Here is a 21894-nt window from a genome sequence, read left to right on the forward strand (position 1 = left end):
TTAAGATATATGAGAGGTTCGCTGTCTGTTGGCAGGATGTTCACAAAACAACAGCCTGAAAAACAAATACACTATATGGCCACTGTCAAGATTGCATGTAGATTAACAGACTTTTTTTATTAGACAGTGCTGATGGATTCTACTAAGATTTGTTTCACATCCACTAAACTTGTGCTAAAAGTATTACTCTGTTACTATATCTCAGAGTCAACAAGATTAAAACAGTAAAGTTTGAAATATGTTCATTCTCACAAGGGCTAAGATTTCTAATGTTCTTATACATTCTAAAATATATTTTCTAGCTTTCTAATTTTTATCTAAATATGCTGGAAAAAAAAGTCCAAGACAGGAACTAAAAGATTAAATCAGACGTTATATAATCCAAAGTTGGTACACTTTTGTTCCTAAGTACTTGGGGAATGGGCTTTGCACTTTCTGATGTACTGTTTCAAATGAATGTATAAGTGGTAATAATATTAGAAGTGTTATTAATGATAACAAATCTGCCTAGGAGCCTATTCTTTCTGGGTAAATCCATTTTACTCTTATTAACAGCAAAAGGAGCTGTGTGTAATCAACTGAAAGGGATGCATCCCCTGAATTTAAAGACTGAGCTGTCCTCATTTGATTCAGTTGACCTTAATAGCCTTGTTTGCAGGGAGCCCAATTAGCAGCTGGTTGTAACATACTGTACCATATGTGCTGGATCTCAAAGACACAAGTAGGAGCTTAAGGATGAAGGGTCAGGCTTAACTGTTTTTTTATAAAAATGTGTTTTTTTTTTGTTTTGTTTTCTAGACATTTAAAAAGAAAATGGTAGCAAACAGTAGAATAGTGCAGCTTTTATGGGAAATAACAGTTTAAGCAGCAGACCATGCATTTCACTTTCAGTAGGTCAAAACTTTATGTGGTATTTCATACATTTCAGTATTCTGCACTGTATATCCACTTTCCCCTGCTCCTACCAGGTACAATTAGTCCAACACCAACACTACCAGGAAATCTGACTTGCTTTTCTTCTCAGGTTCTGCCTGCATGGTATTTTGAGATGTGCATAAACCTGGGACAGAAAGTTAAACCTACACAAAGCAAATGTTTGGTCCCAGATTATGATTTATTTGGCAGCAAAATGAGAAAAAGATGCTCCTATTTTTTCTTGATTTCATCCACTGACTCTCTCAACCTCATCTCCAATTTATTTTCTGCTCAGTTGTGCCAATACAACTGTTTATATGGCTGTGCTCTAGGTCAGATTAGCAAAGTGGAATAAAACGTTACAAAAGACCTAAAAAAAAAAAAAAAAAAATCAGCAGAAATTTTCCCTTTCATTGACTGTCACATTTTTCTTGTATTTGTTAAATGAACAATAGCTTTGGAAAATTATTCTTTCTGGAAATAATTCAATTTCTTGTAGCTACATTTCCATTTTACACTTGTAGTTAGCAGCATAACTTATTTTTCTCATTGCACTCCACAATTTGGGAATTGTAATCAGGGGAATAACACACAGGCAAAATTTCAGCACTAATCCAAAGGTGAAGTCACGGAGTTTTGTTTCCTTTAACTGTATTTCTAAGTACAGAAGACAAGCAGATGTACTGACCTGCAGCTTCCATTCTGGACAGCTGAGGTCTCTCCCACTGGGTAGGTTGGACAAAGAGACTGCTGCTTTCCGTTGTCTACCCAAACCTAGCCTCTGGCACCTCTGAGTACTCAGCAAGAGGCTTAGGCTTAATCCTACATTTAATAGAGAAACATGCTATTATTCCACAGGATAGACTTTTCAGCTTTTCCAGAAGTGATGGAAGGAATTTCTTTATTCCAAACAAGATGTATAAGGTCCAAAAAGAAAAGTCTAGTACCAGGATAGCGATAACCTATTTATGGTTGAAACCACAGTGTGCTAATTCTTACTGTGTCCCCTTACCCTTTCCTCCTGCTGCCTCAGCAGGTCATTAAGGTTCGTAAAGATCACAGCAGCTAATCATAGGGGTTGCTGAACTGCATATAGTGCCACACTTGCATGACTCTTAACTTGGATGAGATTTGCTACACACACCTTGAAGGACAAGAGCAAGATATAAAACTTTTCATCCAATATGAATATGCATATTTGGTTGTATCTGCAGAGAGCTGTTCTGGTAAACTGGACATTTCATCACATACTCAGGGCTTTCAGAAGGCAGGGAAACTTTGAGTGAGTAAATCAAAGATTCTGACAATGTGTGGGCATTAACGCAAAGCAAGACTGTGGCTCCATGCAGGAGTTGTGACACAGCACTGAGGCCCAAAAGGCAGCCCTGGAAGGCCTGACTGGAGCCTGGTCTGCCAGCTGAAGATTTTCTCAGGGTCTGAAGGCAAGAGGCACGGGAAGAAGGCAAATAAAACTTTCAGCAGAAGCATGTGATCAGGCACCATAAAGAATGGCATTGTCTTCATCAGAAACTTGAACAGGGCAAAAAGTTACATGAGATAGAAATCCAGTCCTGTACAAAATTAGAGGGATGAATGGGATTTATATCTCTGTCTTGTATAATTTCTTCATGAATGCTGGATTGTTGCTGGCTGACACACAGGACTCATGACATGAAAAAAGCAGCAGGATTTGGGTTATAAAAAGGAAATGTCTGAAAAAAAAATGTAGTGGACATATATGTTCTTTGACTGTGTGATGCTCTACAAATATATGTGGATAAAGAGACCTTGACATAGCAAGAAGCCTAGACTCACTGTAAACTTGTTTCCCTTCTCATATTTTTTTTTTTTTTTTTTTTTTTTTTTTTTATTATTATCACTGTTATGTCCCATGAGGCAAAAAATATGTGGACAAAACTTTGAAGATAATTTAGCTCAAGATTAATCAAGAGATGTTTGAAGTCGTTTAGAATATTATTGGATGAAGCAGCCACATAAAGGCAACAATACTTTTTCAGATTGTCTGTTAATAAGGGATTTGACTACTGTCAAGTCATTTGAACTGTGAAACTTGGATACAGAAAACTGCTGAGAACTGCACACATTGCAAAGAGAAACTGAGGCACAGGGCATGACTGACACTTTTTATAATGCTTGTATTCCTGCTTTTTAAATTAATTTTATTATTTAGAGGGCATTAATATCAACATTTTCAGTCCTTTTATCAGTATCTGAGAGTCCATTGCAAACTTTAAAACCTTAGTATCTGTAAAACAAAAATGTATTGGAACATTGTCTGGAAGATCTGGGGAGGATTGTGACCACCATTAGCTAGATCTTGATATCTTCCATGGATAAACTTAGCTCCATAGCTGCAAACTGTGGTAGCCATATCTATGGAGTAGATATGTGGTAGTCTGCTGGTAGCCAGTATGGAGTATAGTATTTGCTTGTTTCCCAAGCAGCCTCAAGTTTTGATTTACTCAGCTTTATTTTCTCCCCTTTTTAAACAATTAGCAATTAAATAATTACCCACAGAATAAACTATTTCAAACAAATTGTTTCAAAGCAGGAGAAAGGGGAAGGACAGGCAATGCTGGCAACTTACTAACATTATATTCATCAGTTTTAGTTTATGATGCACTTTAATTGTAACACAAATTATGTAGTTTGCAAGGTGGTCAGATTAAAAGAAAAGCTGGCTTCGTAGACCTAAATTCTGCATCATCAATAAAAATTAAAAATCTTATTTTAAACACTATTTATAACCACAGAGAAGGCACCAGTGTCAATATATATTTTAAAAGTTCTGATTCATAACACATGACAAGTGACAATTTCTACTAATACCATAACTTTAGAGTGTATGAATATAAGCTTTCTAATTAATCTGGTGTGAAGGCATATTTATCTTGTTATGCATCCCATGCAGATCCTTCAATGCCAGGACAGTCAGATCTTCTCAATAAACAAGTAGCATGTATTTGTCAGAGGCAGCCTTTGAAACCTACACAGCAACCTGAGTTCACCCAGTTGTTTGTAAAAGCACAGATAACTTTGCATGAGTTTCCTCATTTGTACTTAAGAAGAGAATATATCCAATTCCCTTACAATTTCCAGATGTCTATTAACATACTACCCAGTCTTTGTCCTGTCACAGCCTCTCTGCTTGAAAAACTAGAAAAACTACCTAATATATAGGAGAAGGACATTGTAGTTTGTTGCTTGTTCAAACTGTGTAGGTTTTGTACATGTAGTAGTAGACATACTCTATAAATAAATATATGCACATATATATACATACATTTTGGGGGGAGTGGCTAACTTTAAGTAAAGCAGGCTGTGCTCTGCTTAATTATACTTTTTTTTTTATAGCTTTGAAATATGTAAGTCAAATCACTGTTATTAGCATTTTAAAATAAATCTTTGTGAATACAGTTCTGAGGAATGAGCTGAGCAATTACTGATGAACATAAAACATTGAAATTTTCTATATTTCACAATCCAGCTGGAAAAATATAGTAAGAAATTAATTCATTCTCTTTCTCAGTTTTCTAAGTGATTAACACTCAGAAGATGAACGGCAACCAGACTGGGTTTCATATGTTCTTCACAAAATTCTCATTTTTTTTCATTCATCTAAATAGGTTAAAGCAGACTAGTCTGTCATGATTTGTAAAGGAAGAGATAGTAAGCTGATTTAAAGAAACAACCGTGCTTAACTCAGCTGTCTTAAAATTATGGGGCAAATTCTCCAGCAGTTATACACATGCTACTTTTATCAGTTTCTGAGGAAGCATATGGCTCTAAGCACAACTCTCATATTTTAATTGCTGCCAAACACACACACACACACACACGTACATGCACGCACGCACGCACACACAATCTTCCTTCCCTTACTTCAAAGCTAGAATGAAATGGCTCTGAGATTTCAAATATTTTCCTGATCTGACTCAGGGCAAAAAGTTGGAATCTCATAAATTTTCATCTATGTGCATTCCAAACAAAAGCTTGGCTTAATTAAAACATTTTGGTAAGATTTGTTTTGTGTTTTGTTTTGTTTTGTTCTAATTCCTTTTAGGTATTGTGATTTGTCAATGTTTCTTCTGTACAAGAGACCTAAAAAGAGGACAAAAAAGTGAAAGTGATATATTGGATATATTGTCCATTTTGATTTTGTTTCACTTCTTTTTGTTTTGAAAGACATAAACTGCAGCTGAACATTTCTGCATTTTTTCATTTAGATGAATTAGCACTTCCTGTTAAAGAAGCTCCCATGAAAATCTCCCGATCAGCTGTTACTTCTACTTGGATCAGGTTTAAGACTCAGACCTGCTATATCTTTGCATGGAAAGGATTAAAGTCAATTTCTCTTTTAGTGCTGGGAACAGAAACATGTTTACAGAGCTGGAAGGCCCTGTGGTGCGGTGACTGCAACAGGGAAAAGTCTGTAGTCTGCATTCTCTTCCTTATTCTGCCACTGGCTGGACGTATAATCCTGAGCAGATTGAATGTTTTTAATGCCTAAAGGTCAGATCTAGATGCTAGGAGTGTTTTGCTGACAAAAGGATTCCTATTGTGCATATAACCTGCACTGGAAAAACTATTCCTTTGCCAGTATAATTTATTCCAGTCTCTCACAGTTCATGAGTGTGGTTTCCAGGGGCCATACCTCTTTCCCTGTTCCAAAAAAAATTTACCCAGGCAGAATTTTATACTGCACATATAATTTAAGTGTCCTCTCGTAAAGCATGGCAGGAATGAGAACTTGGAGAAGCATTTGTGCATGGTATTATCTTTACTGCTGCTTAATTATTATCTTGTTTCTCAGCAGCACCAGGGTACAAGTGGCTGATTTTCTAAAGTGACGACCATCACTGTTTAACATTGACAGCAATGAAAGCAGCAGCTGAGCAGCACTTTAGGGAGTCAGGATGCTCAAACATAGCACTGCTGTAATTGAGAGCAAGGTACAGCAACTCAGTTGCCTTTGGTTTGCGTGGAGCCAAAAACCTGGTAGACCTGGGAAGGAGACTGTTGGAATGTTTTTCTGCCTTTTTTTTTTTTTTTTTTTTCTCACGTTAGGAAGACCTGCAGATCAGTTGCACTGATTTCATGTTGTTTTGCTTATTTTTGTGAGGAAACATAGGCTCAAGTAACAGAATCTGGGCTCTTCCACAGCTTTTAAAATACAGCATTTAGACAAGTTTCCAGTAGAGGAATGAGTGTTGTCAACTAGTTAGCACAAGCCATTGGAAAAAATCCCTGAACTCTGCACACGCAGAATAATTACACACAAATGCATTCGGGAATCCTATGGAAAATGTAGTCCAGTGACCTGGCATGGTTACAGCACAATTTAGCAAGTATGTTAGAACAAATTACTCCTTTTAACCATAAGCCACTCTGTTTCACGCTTTTAATGAAGGCCTGTGCCACACACTAGAATACTTCTCACCTCATTACTACTCATAAAAAGCAATGATCCATTCAAAGGCTCCTCATATCTCCCATATGAGATGTAAAAGAGCCCACTCTTTTTCAGTCTGGCACAAGAGAGAAGAACGACTTCTCTTCTCCAGCCTTTGATGTTGATCATTAGGATGTTTACTAGATAAAAGAACCAAAAAATTAATCTTTATAACTTCACTGCTGTCATGTGCTAGCGTTCTTCCTCCCTGCCCCTGGTTCCCTACTTATACATGTAAATCTCCTGCTGTTTAGAGAAGTGAAAGGGTTTCAAGATTTCTCATAAGCAATTATTTTTCTCTCTCCGTGTGCATGAATGTATCTATATATAAAAAAATATATAAAGAAAGGAAAAAAATGGTGAAGAAAGAGAAATATCCATTGAACTTGAAAAATATAATAAGACAGTAAAATACAAACTATGGGCTCAATAGCAATTAAAAGAGACATACTGTCTGATAAGCAAGTTTAAAAAAATAATCAGGCCTGAATTTAAGCTAGTTGTTACACAAACACATGCACAAATACCACACACACACTGCATGTTGTTTTGTGGCAAAGGTTCAAACAAGGGCAAAGGTGCAAACTGCACTTTCTCCAGGAAGAATATTCTTATTTATAAGTTGTAAGCCCATATCTAATGCTTTATTTTTGCTTTTGCTAGAAATATTCCAACAGAGGACTTTATTCTGGCAGCAGTTCTACTCTTTCAGTACATCTCAGCACTTTGAATACTTTGAAACAGATTCTGCAATGCCTACTCCAGCATCAGTATGGCAAGAGACCCCCTCACAGGCATTGCATGGAGTGACTCAGGGTCACCCAGCATCTTCTCTGCCAACCTGCTTCCCCCACCTGCAATGGGAGGACAAAGGTTGGGAGGTAGTTTGGGTGTATCAGGAGGATACTCAGCTCTGGCTGTCAGTGGAGACAACCCAACCTCAAATCCATCAGCACAATTACTGATTTAATTGCCCTCTAACCAAGCACAGTCAAAGGCACCTAGAGTTCTTTAATAGTTTTTAATTAGTAAGGATCTTCTTATTTGAATGATGTCCACTGAACCAAACCAGAACCACAAGCTTGAAAATTTCATATAACAAATATGAAATACAGAAATGCCTAAGGGCTGGGCAGGGTGGGACATGTCCTAGCCTAGTGTAGCTATAGCAAGGTATGTTGTTGTAGCTATAGCGAGGTATGTTGTGAGACTTACTGATGCATGGAGAAGCAAGAGGGCTCATCTCCACCAGACGGGCAGGATCTAGGCTGAAAATGAAGACCTGCCGTCCTCACTGAGACTAGCAGTTTGTTTAACCTCAGATCCTGCTCCAGCCAGCAGTGTGTGCCGCTTCAAAGGAATACGCACGCTACCCTATAACCACCAAATATAATACTCTGAGTAATAATCTGCCTGCAGGAGAAGTTTCCCTCCTAATCTCAAGCAGTTAGTTATGCCAGGAGGCTTGAATATTTTAAATCCCCTGTATCTTATCCTAGGTAAGTATGGATGTTTTATTATCTGTATAAACGTCTAATCACATTTAAGTTCTGGAAAGCCTATCTTCAAAGTGTTGTAGCGGCATTAACTGATCATCCCTTAAAAGGGGAGGTGGGTAAGTACGCTGTTGCCATCTCTCCCTTTTCTTAAATATACAAAAAGTAAAGTATGGAGTGCCTCAGTTCTGTGCCCAAAGCCAAACAATGACTGAATATAAAAGCCAGAGTTAAAATACCAGAGTTCATGATTCATAGCCCTCTATACATGCAATAGGCCACAAAGTTCACAATGTATATTGTTCTCATTTAACTAGGAAAAGTGAGGGCAGTATTATCTTGATTAGTTCCTGCTTATTGACAACTTTATTGCAATTCATTAAAAATATCATTTGGTAATAGCATGCCTATGACTTCTTGATGTCTTTCACTAGAGGCAGCCCAGACAGACTGCGTTAAATCTGTGATGACCCTTCATAATTTCAGTGCAGGCTGTGTTAAAAGAACACAAATGATGACATAGTACCTTTTGAATAAGTATGGCCAGTGTTGCATTGCTGTCTAGCGCCACTCACAACAGGGTCTCAGTGAGCTCAGAAACTCTGTAAACTACCATAATAATAAAATAAGCATGGAAAAGACAAAAAATATACTTAATTTTAGCTTTCTTAACTCTTTCAGTCACCTAATGCAAAATCATAGGTGATGATATCAAACACCAAGAAACACTTAAGCCATACTGCTTCTAAATTAAATTGGTAATCTCCGGGAATTTATTCGGCTAGCTTGAAATATTTTGAATACTTTATTGCTGCATTGAAGAAGTGGCAATACCCTAGGAAGATCAAAACAAAATAATCTTTTACAAGTAAGTGACCTCTGGAATAACAACTATGCAGATTTGTTTTATTTGGAAGCTTAAATCAATACACACATACCTGGTTAGAAAGTAAACTATCTTGAAAACAGAATCCTGCCAGTGAGTTACTAAAAGGGAAGAAGATAGAATTGTATTGGCATCAGACATGTTGACAGTGTTATTCAAACTTCTCAGTATTCTCTTGCATGCATAAATTTGACTCTTGTTTATAAATGCTTTTTAGATATAATTCACAACTCCTGTTAGCCTAACCTGCTGATTGTAAAATCTGTCCAAAAAACATCAGAGAACAATTTGGTCTGCCATAAATACTTCTTGATAACAAACAAAGTCATGGCATTTACATCTGCATTTGAAAATCTACACTTATTTCATAATCTGGTGGTGAGAATGACAAAGACGCAAACAGCATAAGCTTGAATAGTTTCCAATCACAATTGTAAATCACTGGTAAATGGAAAAAAAAGTAAATAAATCCCCCAAAGCCAGTGAAACTATTGGCCAATGTTCCCCTCTGTTTTTGGTATCTATTAGACTGCAATAAATAGCTAGATCAGGGTAGGCTGATGAAAAATGTTTTAGAAAAAAGACATCAACAATTTCCTTTCAACTTTACCATAGCTCAGTAGTATAAGATCCCAAGAACGAGAACTTTCCAAACCTGTTGTTTCAAAAACAGTACATTAAGGTCTCAGCCTATTTTTTTTTACAGATGACATATGTGTATATTATTTTGTAACAAAGAAATCTGTCAGCTGTATTGGACTGTTTATTACTTTGACAACTTGATTTTGACTTTTTCAGCATGATTTGCCAATATTAGCTTTTATTTACAGGGTTTTATGTTCTAAGATGAGGTGAAAGTAAGAACAGCAAATATATCTTTTTCCCTGACATCTCTAATAATTTTACCTGGTCAAATGTTTGGATACATAGAGCTGCAGTAAAAATGCATGATTAGTACACTCCCCTGTGGTTTTTGAACAGAAAGCATGTGTTGGGCTTACACACAGGCTGTGATTTACTCACAGTCTCATATAAAGGTATTTGCTCTGTCTCTCCAGTGTCTTTAGTGCCCTTTTCTCATTAAAGAAGACAGATACCAACAGATAATGAAACGAGTCTGTTCTGCAAAATACAGATCTGGCTTTTGAAGCAAACATACTGACCAAAGTACTCAGAAGACAACTTTCAAGAATGTTCTTGCAAGAGGAAAATGTGCTGTGATTACAAAGATTATTTGTGGCCCTCATTATACAAAATGCCACAATGATTGATTTTGTAGTATTGGATAAAAGTATTAGCAGAAATAGTTCTTTAATCTGTTTTCAGGATATGGATTTGAGGTTCCAAGCATGGCATAAAATGATAATTCACTGTATAACCATCAGCATGAACTGTATTTTAACAAAGGCTTCAGAAACTTCAGTTTCCATAAAACAATGCAGAATAAACTCAGGGCTAACAACTGAGAAGCCTGTAGGATAACAGTTTAATTCATCCCGTCCTGTAGGAGTATAGATGGCAGGTTTTTATCACAAAATTTGCTATTTTAAAACATATGTGCCAAAAATATCTTTTGCATCAGATTGCTGTTCATGATAAAGCTACTTGTTTTTACTTAGTACACAGCAAATGGAGTAAGATATTAATTTGAACAAAAGCAGCTCTGCCTCAAATGTTCTTTTTTATGAGTTTCATTAAATTCCTGGATTTATTCTAGTCTTATGATCTTTCCAGATTGGTGCAGAACTGAGAGGTTTCCAGGAGCAGCATGTGCACGGCAAGAAGCATATCACTGCCTCAGTAGATGGCACCCTTCTCTCTGACAGAGGAGCCAGCCTTCAGCCAGCTGCAGGTACCTGAGGCACAACAGAAATAATCAGCAAGCTACACAGCCAAGACTACCACGGCTTTTCATCAAGGGCTGAAACTACCCCCGAGGGTGGGCATGTCCCATGTGAGATGTGCAAGCACTGTGAGAAACCCCCATCAGCTCCACAAAGATCAGTGGGACCGCTCACAGGACAGCAAGGTAGCCGCAAGGATAAGCCCTTACTAGAGGTCCCTTTGGGGCAAAAAGTAATCTAATTATGGCTATAAAACATTCAGTACATGGCTTAGTATAACCTATATACACTGTTTAGGATTCAGACCTTATTCAATTATACTGCTCTATTTTCTAAAGAGTACTCAGTGCTGCAAATTTAAGAAGATGGCAATACGTCAGCTTGTTTGCAGCTTCTGATTTGCTGGTTACAAGAGCTAACAACCTTTAAAAAAGGGCTGAATTATTATGACAATGTTGGGGCTTACTAACAATCAAAGGAAGTCTTCCACTCATCACTGGTTTACTGAAGATTTAAAATTAGTCTCTCTTTACACAAAAATAATCTTAGAAATAAAATAGATGTGTAGTTAATTATCATTTATTTTCTGCTGGTTTTATTGCACTCTATATATACCAGTCACAGTTTTTTGTTGTTGTTTTGTTTTTGTTTTGCTTTGAAATCTGAGATACTATAGAGCTAATGCCTTCGTGAAGGAGATGTATAAAATAATCAATAGTTTATGATCATCTGGTATTAGTAATAAGTGCCATGACAGGTTATATGTAAAGTAAGCACATTTTCAAAATACAAAAGGGGCACTTTTGTGGCAGTATTTTCTAGTCGTGAAATACTCAAGTGCTCTGCATTCTGGCTTCTTGCTTTGATCTGCTCTGCCTGGGTCAGAGAAGCTTCACCTGGAGTAGATCAAAGAAAGTCTGAGCAGTGCTTCTTCCTCCTGAACCTCCCTCTCCTCCACTTCCCTCTTCTCTATGGTGCTAGAAATCACAAAATGAAGGGAAAAAAAGACATCCCTCTCCCATAGGCCACATCTCCTCCAATCCCCAGTGCAGAATTTTATGTCTTCATCAGACCAGCCCATCAGGGTGCAAGGCTTGCATAGTGGGGCTGCCACACAGCAAGCTGCGATGAGCTTCAGACAGTGAGCGCAAAGGCACACACACACTGCACCGACAACTCTGTGGAGCTAGGATTGCTGTGATTAAGTTCAGAGGGACTACTTGTGGCACATAAAATTAGCCACACTAACTGTCTCTGCTATCAGAGTGAAAGAGTATTATTTTTTTTTTTTTTTTGTGCAAATATACAGTATATAGGAGCAGAGGGCCAAAAGATGGAGATGAAGGTTGCCATTAATAAAACAATAATAAATAAATAAATAAATAAATAAACACAAAATAAATTCTGGGAATGAAAATGTGAAAAATTGAAATTTTAAGCAATTATAAAGGCTTCAAATACCACAACTACTTAAAAACCTAGCCCTGTTTTAATGAAATAAATTATGATATCTGGTCTCTTTCGTTATTTTTTTTTTAAAGTATACGTAAAAAAATGTAATGAATAAATTAATCTCACCTTTCCAATGAAATAATGAAACAGGCTAAGTGACTCTAAAAATGCAAATATTCTACTAGAAAATCAAATTAAATATATTTTTGGGAAGAAGGAGGGAATTAAAAAAAAAATCTTCAAACAAAAGATATTGTTTTAATAATTATTGCAAGAAAATTGTCTAGAAAATAATAGATTTGTTAAAAAAAATCTCCTTTCTAGAAAACAAATTGGTAAAAAGACCCACTCTGACATATCTCTGTGTTTGCTATTATGAACGCCAAGTAAAACTGAGGTTTACTCAAATGAGAGAAAAAGAGTAATACTATTAGGGTGCTTCTGATCTGTGGAAAAAAAAAAAAAAAAAGTAGAAAATTTCTATAAAATTGCTTTGAAATGGCTTTGCTCCAGTCAGTTATCTGATAGCTTGGCTGCTGTTGATACATACCAGGTATGTCCTGCTGATATTTCCTCAGCTTCAAGGACGCATCAGTGTGATGTGGCAACGCGGGGCAGCTGCAGCTGCTGGGCCAGCAGCGAAGCAGTTAACTACGAGAGAGGGGACTGTCTGCAGCAGTGGGAACTGTCAGAAGGTTTGCCCCAGTTTTAGCGAGGGGAGTGGCAAGAAATGGCCCTTGCTTTAGCTCAGCTGGTGGGAAAGATGAGCTTTCTTTATATCAGTAAGTGACTATATTTCAGGGCATCATTCGAAAAACGTCCTGCAATGCTAATGTGCAAATAATTTATAGGTAATAGTTAATACATATAAATCACAGAGAACAGTGACTTAAAGTTGTTTTTGTCTTGCTTATACATGAAATTTCAAACTTCAGAATGTATATACATTTTAAAAATCCTTCAAAATTATGAATTTAAGCCACAGGACCAAACTTTGCTCAGGTCTGTACCAGTGGATCCTGGGAAGCTCCACTGTAGTCAACACCAGAATTTGGTACATCCTACCTCAGGAGCCATTTGGTCTAAATAGATACTGTGAGATTAATCATCATTAACCTTGTAGCTTTGAAATGACAGTTAGGAACATAGAAATTGCAAGTATAGGTACGAAATTGCATGTTCCAGAGTGATACAAAAGACACTTGCAAATGTTTCATTTACAAAAATGTTTTGGATGTCTCTGGCCTAGAAGGCACAGACTCTTTTGGAAGTCAGCAGACCACTTGGGTTGTTCTTGGGCTGCTATTGCTAATTTTTGCAGCACATCCACTTTTCCTGAAATGTTTATTCTGGCTTCCCCTTTTCTGCAAAGGATGGAGGACGTAGAGCTCTTCCCATGCCTGATCTGAAAAATGTTCAAAAGCAAATTGTACTTTAACTGAAGTTTATCTAAAAGATGGTTGAAAGCAGTGGGAACTGTAACTGTCAGGGAACTCAGGCTGACTTCCACTACAGAAATCCCTAGGTCTTTCTGGTTCAATAGTAACTTTTTTTCTATAAAATGAGATTTGTTAATTTTCTCTAAAAGTAATTTCAAAGGACATAAACTGCCATACTTCTTAGAATAAATTTAATAAACAACATTTTGACATCTATGGAAAACATATCACTGACAAAAAAAATCATTTCCATGTAAAAAATAATATTTATACCAAGGTATGAATGGATTGCTTAGACTCTGAGTGAAAACTTAGTGAGACAGAGACTAGGGATGTCTTATAATGATCACTCAAAAATATTTCCACAGCAATCATTTTGTTGCAAACATCTTTTTCAATTTCCTATCTCGAAACGCAAAGTTTACTACTTCATTTACTTCTTACACTTAAAGAATGATTTCAGCTGTTCTAATGATATCATTTAAAGGCCTCAGGAAGATCTTGCTTATCCCCAGTGTTAATATCCTTTACCTACATACGATAAACAGATAGCAGATGTCTGAACACTCCCCAGTTGGATATGCAGACCTAATAGCAGAGTATATACCTTACGTATTTGCATTTGCTTCAAATGTATATATACATAATTGGAAATTGTGGAATAACTCATGGTTTTACCATCAGTTCTACCTCAGAACTGTAAAACTCTGTAAATTTCTGATATAGAAACCCTGTGCTTATTACAGCTAACAGCAAACACATAAAATACGTAAGCATTCCAGAGAATAAGGATCAAATCCAAAATACCTCCCTGTTGGATTTCATCAGTTTTGCAGTTCTAGGTCTCCAGCAGCCCATGCTCATCTGGAGATTATCAGGCCATTCTCCAAACAAAGAAGAGATGGGGACTTGAACATTCTTAAGGCTGGGGTGGACAGTAGTCCAGCTCTTCCTCTCAGCAAGTGCCCTAACCAATCAGCTGCAGCTTACAAAATGTTTTGGGTACATTTTCTGACCTGTCCTTAGGAGAAATTGGTGGTTCTGTTTTCCAGACTTCAGTGGTTGTCAAACAAAGACCTGAAATAAAGGTCCAGAAGCTCAAATACAAGCCACTTCTTGGAAATGCCCATGTATAGTCATGGTATAATCATGAGCTCTTTCCTTGGTGTACATCAGCTAAAGCTCCAGAGGACATTTGTGCTGCTTTAAGGAGTTGCAGGGTCCTGAAAACACACTCATGTAGTCTGCATTTTTTTTTTCCAAAAAGGAAAAAACAATAATGATTTTTGTAATTTCTCTTGACTGGTGACTGATATGTCATCAGGCAATAAAAGTGTTGCTTTAGTATTTTTATGTGGTGAAGTAATCAGTGTAGTACAATGGTACCTCCACAATTCAGATCTCTAGATTCAAGTAGTCGGAGTTTGCAAAGCTTTGGCTGGTCCTGAGTTTCACTTTGGGTTTCAGGTTTTGTCCACTGGCTGATGGAAAGAGGCAAACAAGGGCTTGCATCATTTCCAGTCTCAGCTACTCATGAGTGCAGAGGCTACCTTTGATTCCTGATGTGGGTCTACTGCTGCCATTGTGTATTATACAATAAACTGTTTACATAGCAGCCTTTTGTTACAGGTTTTAAATCTTCTCAGGCTGCCAGTTTGAGGCTGAGTCTGCCAGCTGGCAGACAGAGAGGTGCTTGTGCTCCAACTGTTGGAGGTAATTAACAGCCTGAACTGTCAGAAGGTGACAGCCGGCAGAAAGTTCCTGCCCTGGGGTCACAGCTGGATTCCGGCAACTTGCTCCTTGATTTACCAGTAAAACTAATAACATAAGTAATATTGGTATTAAATTATAAAACAAGGGAGACTGAGCCCAAGTTAGGTTTTCTACCTCCAAATTAACTGGCAAAGAAAATTAGCATTAATATTTTGAAGCAAATAAGCAAGATTAACTCACTTTTTTTGGGGAAAAAATAACGGTCCGCTAAAAATTGGGGAGGGCATAAATATTAGGATGGTTGCAGACCACAATACTGCTGGATTGACATTTTCCTGAAATTGTAGAAAATTAAACTAATATGTAGTATTAGTAATCTGGGCAATGATTATTGGCCACAAACTTTTAATTTAAGTACTATACTCAAAATGTCACATTAGATTTACATTTGCAGCAAATAACTGGCTACGAATGGAAATTTAGAAAATGTTATTTTTGCTGAAATAAATACTTATTTCTTTAAAAATATATTACTAATTTTTCAGATATTGACGCATGTGCTTAACTTCAACTTTAAGTAAGAGCATAAATACAGTGGAGTCAACAAGTCATAAAGTGTTCCTTTTTTTTTTTTTTTTTAACTGGCAGCCAAAATACTAATTCTTGCTTCTTATAGTCTATGGCAGAAAAAAAGGACATCTTTGGATAGTCACATGTTAAGATGTTAAGATGCAAATGATATTAGTATTTGTGTGTGTTTGTCCTTTGAAATCATAGAATCTGATGACAATGACACTGCCAATGTAGTTAATGCTGCTTATGATTAGAGATATTTTTCCCACTTGAGTTTTGTTTCTTAATGTTAAATATATGCTTCTGTAACTTTCTAGTTACTCAGGATGGATAGATGTTTTGCAGTGTGTGTGTCCAAATAATTAATCCTTACTCCATCAGACCCAGCAGAAGCAATTAGAGGGGTTTAAAGTTTTTGGTCTCCATAACTCCTGATATTTTTAAAGTGTCAAATACCACAGGAATATCTCATAGAAATTAAATTTAATAATATGTTTTCTTAAATTTCTTTATTTAATGAGCTCTTAACCAATGTTTCAGAGTTTTCAGTTTAGGGGAACAAAGACAGCTGAGCACAAGAACCCTATGGCCACAATTCATTGCAACATTACAAAACCAAAAGAAAGGTTTTAAAACATGTTATAGAAGTAATTTAAATTAAAAGAAAAAAAAAAGTTTTATAACTGATGTCTTTTTCTGGCAATGATTTTCTTAACAATGTTTATTGGTCAAGAAGCTGTTCTGTTTGTAGAAAACATTTCCTTATGTTTTGACCAGCCTGATATGGTGAAAGAACTTTTCATATCAGTGTGCCTTTTATCTATATGATATCCTACAGCCATCTTCATCTACAATAAGGTGGTGTAAATTGACTTTCAGGAAGCTATAATTATTGATGTTAGCTGAACATTTGGCCAAGATGTTAATTTGGATTGAACTGTCAGTTACGGGAAAATAAAATTCTTTATCTGTATTTTGGCTCTTACAGTGGTTCATACTTTGATCCCAGGAAGGTTTAAGATTTTTTCCTATATGATAACCAGTAAAGGAGCACAGTGATATTTTCCTACACTACCTTCACACACTCATCTGACAACTAAGTTCTAGTTGTGCTGTCCCTTTTTACCCAAACTTTGATGCGTAAATAATGATGAATTAGGCTATTCCCATTTATGAAGTGCTTTGATATGCAAGAAAAGTACTACTAAATTACTCTTAAAAAGTAAAAATGCCTGAAATAATAAGCATTCTGTATAGTAACTCTTATCAGAAATAAGTACACATTTCAGAAGCCACCAGGAATGTTAACAGATAGCACATATTAGAATCCACAAAAGGTTAAAAAAAAAAAAAAAAAAAAAGCTAAACGCTGCTTTAACCTTCGGTTATATGTTTGTGTCTGTTGCCAGTTATGCTCTGGAGTCTTGCCTCCTTCATGATAACAGACAAGATATGATGTCTCCCTCTTTGCTGGTGTAGGTTTCCTTGTGCATACTCAGGTCTTTATCCAGCCTGAAGGCAGGCCACTGTCAGTGTCCACCTCAACACTAGGACTGAGCTGGCTCAAGGTACACATAGAAAACTCCTGAATGTGTGCTGGAGTTTAACCAATTGTATATGCTCCATAGAAAGCTATCAATCCTGAATGCATGAGTTTCCTGAGGAATGCTCTACACTTCTCTTTGTAACTTTCAGAAAGCTGGGGAACAAGTGAGGATTGAGTAAATTACCTTTTTTAAGAAACCACATCTTGGTGTGGATCAGCCCTCAATTCTTAGGGCCGTTGAAAGATCACTCCTGAAAATTTTACTAGCATTTATAACTATGTCATGTTTCAATATAATTTTTTTTAACACCTGATTCCACACCCCTTTAACTTTATGGAAGATTTCTCACAGATAGCAAAAGCAACAAGATCAAACCCTAAGGGAATATTAACCAGACAAAAAAAAAAAAAAATTCTATTTGAATAATGTTAGCTTATAAATAAGTTCTCACCCCATGTATTCATCCATTTCACAAAACTGAGAAAAACTCTTGAGAAACTTTTCTTTCCAAACTTGTAACACAGCCTGTGAAGTACAATTCAATCAAAGAAATAATTATGAGAAAAATGAGAAAAGTGAATGATTTGAAAATTAAAATTAGAAACAAAAAATTACAGTTGAAGTTATACTTAGAAAGTCCAAATTGAATGCAAGTTTCCTTCAGCTACAGAGACACAGATTTCACACTGAGAGTTCAGCCTTCAGTCCACATAGGATTCTTTACAAAGAAATATGGATTAACCCACTAATAGTAATAGAAGCAATGCATACAGTCCAAGAAGCCCTTAAATAGATGTAAAAGAGCAATAAACCCCCAAAGGTGGGACTTTAAACTAAAAACTGCTAAAGAGCTGAAAACAGAAAATATTTAAAGGCTGTTTAAAAAATGACTTCATTAATAAACCAGTAGTACTCTGCATTCAGACTCCCAGTATCTTCCATCTACCCATAGATTACCCTTATTTGTTTCAAAACTTTAATTTCTAAGGTGCACTAGTCAAAATTTTTGTGTGACATACTCCTGGACTGAAATATTCTTCCTTTCATAGTTCCTGAAGATAATGATTTTAACAGTTCATGCTGTTACCAATTAAACATTTATATTCCACCATTATATCTTTCTATAACTTTTTCCTCCATCCTGGTCTACCCTTTGCTAAAGAACTCACATCTACGGACAGCAGATGTTGCATGATATAGATTAAGCTTGCAGAATATTAGCTCTTTGATATTACCTGAATCCTAAATCTACCAATACTGCATGCTGTAGTCATGCTGTAGACTTGACTCCTCTCCAGCACTGCCCTGGGACTAGCACAGTTATCTGCAGAACTTGTCTTCACAAATGAAACTTACCCAGTGGTTCCAGGCAGGTAGATCTCCTAGTAACTACATTTTGAGAAACACAGTGCAGATTTTTGGTCAGGGGATAAGTTTCTGAAAGGGAAAATAGAGAAAGGACATAAGAGGATGTATTCTTATTTTTTACCAAGAGGGAGAAAACAGTTGAGATTGTGAAGGTGCAAAGGAATCGTAGTTTGCAACTTAAGAAAGCAACTCTCATTCAATTTTAATTCTGAGCTTTGACAGTGAAGAAGTATGCCTCAACTGTGATGTTTACAATGATCTGAAAATCGAAAAGTAATTATACTTTCTTATGATAAATATGCAAAAATAACACGACGTAGGAAAAAAAGTCAGAAAGGTGGAGACATTACACAGTCAGTACCAGGCCTATGAAGTGTAAAAATGTAACATAAGAAGTTATTGTGTAAATCTATATTATTAGTAGGAGAAGACTTAAACAATCAGCCTGATAGTCAATAGGGATGAAAAGTAATAGTACTAGATAAAGCCAAGAAGGGTTCAATACTCTTTTGATTCATGCCTCATGAAAAATACTTATCTGAGATCACACAGATTCTGTGATTAGCATTAACGACAGGGTAAAACCTCAACCTGCAATGAGTTATAAAGGACTTCTTGTAGTCTGTGCCTGAATAAAATCCAATGGGTATTTACAGAAGTGGCAAAGTAATCCTAGTATTATTACAAATTAGAGAATCGGCAGACATCAAGGTTCTGGAGCTCCAAAAAAAAAAAAAAGAGAGATGTGGTGTTTACTCCCAAAAGGAGAAAGGGAGAGTCAGGGAACCACCCTAGAAGGGCTAGCCTGACTTCAGACCACTGAAAAATAAAGACGACATCTATTTTTAAGCACTTAAAAGATTAATCAGTGAAAAGTAATGTCTAAAAATAAGGTACCTAGTACAAAGCAAGCTAATTCCCTTCTGTGACAGGGAACAAGCCTCAGAAATAGAATAGAGAAGGAGTAGATGTGCTGTGTCTTCACTTCATTAAAACATTTAATAGCATTTTGCATATAACCTCACTGGAGAAAGATTTAAAAAATAAATAAATAAATAAAAGGAAATTATCTTTTCTACCCAACACTAGACTGTGGAAGACACTGGAAATCAGTGTAGGGTATCAGCTAGGGTTCTACTGAGATCTGTCTTGAGTCTGATACTATGTAGTCATTTCATTAATGGCCTGGAAGGTACAACAGGCAGTAAGTTTATTAAATTCTTATGTGATATGAAGCTGGGAGGAGTGCAAGCATTTTGGAGGACAGGGTTAGAATTCAAAATAAGCATGACATAATGGGAGAAATAGGCTATAATAAATAGAAAGCAATTCAATCAAGACAAATAAAACATTTAAGCAGGAACAATCCGCTTCACAAATACTGGATGAGAAATGACTTGTTTAGATAGCAATCCTACAGAAATGTATCTGGATGTTATAGTGTATCACAGGAGTCAAAACTATCTTAACATTTCAATAAAGCAAATATCTTAATGGGAAGTAGAACCATAAGAGTTGTTTGTAAAGCACCCAGCTTTGCAATTGCCCTCTCAAGATTGATCAAAGCTCATCATCCAGAAAATGATCAGCAGTTAATGAAATGCACATTTCAAGGAACAGATATACTGGATTGTTTTAGAAGAAAAAAAAAAGAAAGGAGACATAACATAGAGATGTAAAATGTCACTGCAAAGATGATATTAAATTACTTTCCATGCCTACAAATAGGAAGGAAAATAAGTAATAAGGTTAATTTGCAGTAAGGGTATTTACCTTGGAATTTTATTCCTATTATCCCTCTGTAAGGGTAGATTACATAAGCAGGTTGTGGGATCTCCATTTCTGGAGTTTTAAAAGACTAGTCTAGGCCAACTTCTGCCAGGAATGTTTTAGTTACAGTTTATTTTTAGAAATAGTTTGGAGACCAGACTATATGACCTCTGAGGGTCTCTTCTAGCTTCACTTTTTATGAAAATGTGGCTGTAACCTGAAGGGTTGAATACACATAGTAAGTACATTTCTTCTGAAACGCACAATTTGCTGTATGGATTTTGAATTAAAACAAGCAGTCATGCAAATTCCTACTGGAATTGAAAGAACTGTGTAAGAGTAAATTATGTACAGTCCTGGATTAGTAAAAAGGATTGCTCATCCAGAGACCTTGAACTCTGTACAGTGTGAAAATGGCAGCTAGAACAAATTCATAAGGCCAAGTTGTAAACCCACCGCAGCCAGGAGCAAAACTCTCATTGATTTCAGAGGGACTAATACTTGGCTAGTCTCTTTTTAAGATCTGGCATGAAATAATACAAAATATGCCACATGCCCATCATTATTAAACTGATATAAGCAAATTTAAGCATTTCACATTAATATCTTCTTGTCAGATTGTCATTTGATGGAATTCAGTATGACCAGTTTGACAAAGCAAAATGCTACTAGCTAAGTAAATCTATCTGCAGGAAATATTTATGAAGAACTCTGAAATCTGAATTCCCTATCGCCTCTATCTCTTTACAAAATTGTATAAATGAGGAAATAGCACCAAAGACCTATTAGTAATAGTTATTTCCTAATTGCAGTGGGAAGCATCCTGCATGTTTAAATAAATATTGTTAACTCTGACCTCTTGGTTTGCCAGGACTGATAAGGCAATTGTTTGACCTATATGAAGCACATACAGTATGCATGGACTGAAAGCAGCAGGAAAACAGGAAACAATAAATCAGAAATTAGAGCACTGATTGTTGTAGCTAATTACATCAGACTTCTGCTTAATTTCTCACTCTGTCATTCTAACCTGATTTTCTTTCCAACAGACTTTGCAAATTGCTGGTGTCACGTACATACAGCAAATAATAATCTTTAGTTACTATGATTGACAAATGAATGAGAAAGAGAACATAGTTTATTATGGAAGAATGAACTGTGACACACACCAGATACCTGCTCAGATGCTTTTTTAATTCACTTACCTAGATATGCTGCATGATACATTTTGCCAGGACCACAGGTTTTGGCATCACAACGGCTTAATTGAATTTGTGGCATGGTTTGATAATGCTGGACAAAGAAGAAAAAATGAGTCCATAAAATGAGAAAAATGGCACAGATTGATTTCCAGAGCAAGAGAGATATAGTGGTAACTAGAAAATTTAAATCAATTCTGAAAATAATATGCTTAGAAT

General features: G+C 36.3%; 1 long non-coding RNA gene across 1 annotated transcript; it reads right to left on the minus strand.

Annotated features, from left to right (window-relative positions):
• Nucleotides 1-871: 871 nt before the first annotated feature.
• LOC121068979 lies at nt 872-8487 on the minus strand. The gene is made up of 3 exons (XR_005819174.1): nt 8411-8487; nt 1604-1737; nt 872-1285 (listed from the first exon to the last, which is right to left on the minus strand). It is a non-coding gene; the product is annotated as an uncharacterized LOC121068979 (long non-coding RNA).
• Nucleotides 8488-21894: the final 13407 nt, after the last annotated feature.

Source organism: Cygnus olor, chromosome 4, assembly GCF_009769625.2.
Source record: "Cygnus olor isolate bCygOlo1 chromosome 4, bCygOlo1.pri.v2, whole genome shotgun sequence".
In the NCBI taxonomy this organism is placed as follows: domain Eukaryota; kingdom Metazoa; phylum Chordata; class Aves; order Anseriformes; family Anatidae; genus Cygnus; species Cygnus olor.